The sequence below is a fragment of the Octopus bimaculoides genome, chromosome 18 (genome assembly GCF_001194135.2).
Source record: "Octopus bimaculoides isolate UCB-OBI-ISO-001 chromosome 18, ASM119413v2, whole genome shotgun sequence".
Classification (NCBI taxonomy): domain Eukaryota; kingdom Metazoa; phylum Mollusca; class Cephalopoda; order Octopoda; family Octopodidae; genus Octopus; species Octopus bimaculoides.
The window spans coordinates 14,012,936-14,014,051 of NC_068998.1; the positions used below are offsets into that span (position 1 = coordinate 14,012,936).

The 1,116-nt window shown below is 31.4% G+C and overlaps 1 protein-coding gene across 1 annotated transcript in view; it reads right to left on the reverse strand.

Annotated features, from left to right (window-relative positions):
* Positions 1 to 1,116, reverse strand: part of LOC106878544 (serine/threonine-protein kinase ULK4) — a 44,070-nt gene that overhangs the window by 14,813 nt on the left and 28,141 nt on the right. The window lies entirely within an intron of this gene.

Below are 1,116 nucleotides of genomic sequence, written 5' to 3' on the forward strand. Positions count from 1 at the left end.
AAAAAAAAAAAAAAAATACAAACATTTTTTTCCTCTCCTAAATACTAAAAAAAATGATGATGACAACAATGACGATGACAATGATGCTTTGGATTAGCTTTCTTTTTCTAGGGCAGTGTTTTTCCAGCCAGATGTTCTTCCTTGCCAAGTCTTAATTTGCTCTGCCAACATGCAAGGACACAACCCACCTATTTTAAAACCAAAGCACAAAGTAATAACAGAAGAGTTGAAAATTAAAGTTATTATTTTCTGTAGAAGTAACAGTGTTGGAACTGATACTTTCTGGTAACCAGTTCAGACCCAATGCTCTTGCAGCTTAAGTCCTCTCAAGGTCAACATAACCTCCTTTCATTTCTCAAAGACTGGTGAAAATACAGCAGAATATCATACTGACTTAACCCTCTAGATACCAATCCACCCGAAACTACCCCTGGTTCTATGACACAGACTTCTTGTTTCAAAGTGATCTAAATAAAAATCTTACATCAAAATTTCATGGTAACTTGTGCTTCAAACACCATCATAATAACAACAAAGTAATTTTATTAAAATTCTTCATTATTTTCAAAACTATTTGAAGCAAGAGCAAAATATATCAACAGAAATCCAGTAATAAAAGGGTTAAGGTATCAAACAAACAAGTTAATTAATATAGAGGTTTGATATTTGAAGTTTTAGTTCAAATCTTGTTGGAACAGACCCTGGATAATAATAGATTTACATCTACAAAGGAGTATCCAAAGCAACTATGGATAGCCTTATTATATGTTTTTCATTTTTCGTTCTTGTAAGATGAATTAATACCAGAGTTAGAATGACTGGTCAAGTCATTATGGTAACAGACAACCAAACAAAATATAGATATTTATATCCTGTCAACAACGATGTATCAATCACATTTACAGTCAAGATAATTAATTTTCAAAAGTTAAGTGGTAAGTCCGGATACTTACCACTTCCAAGGTTCTGCTGACAATGAGACATATGTAGCCCGGATCTTATTTACTCCATTCCTTACCTCTATTGCATATATACATACATATACATACATATATATACATATACATACATACATACATACATATACATACATATACATACATATATATATATATA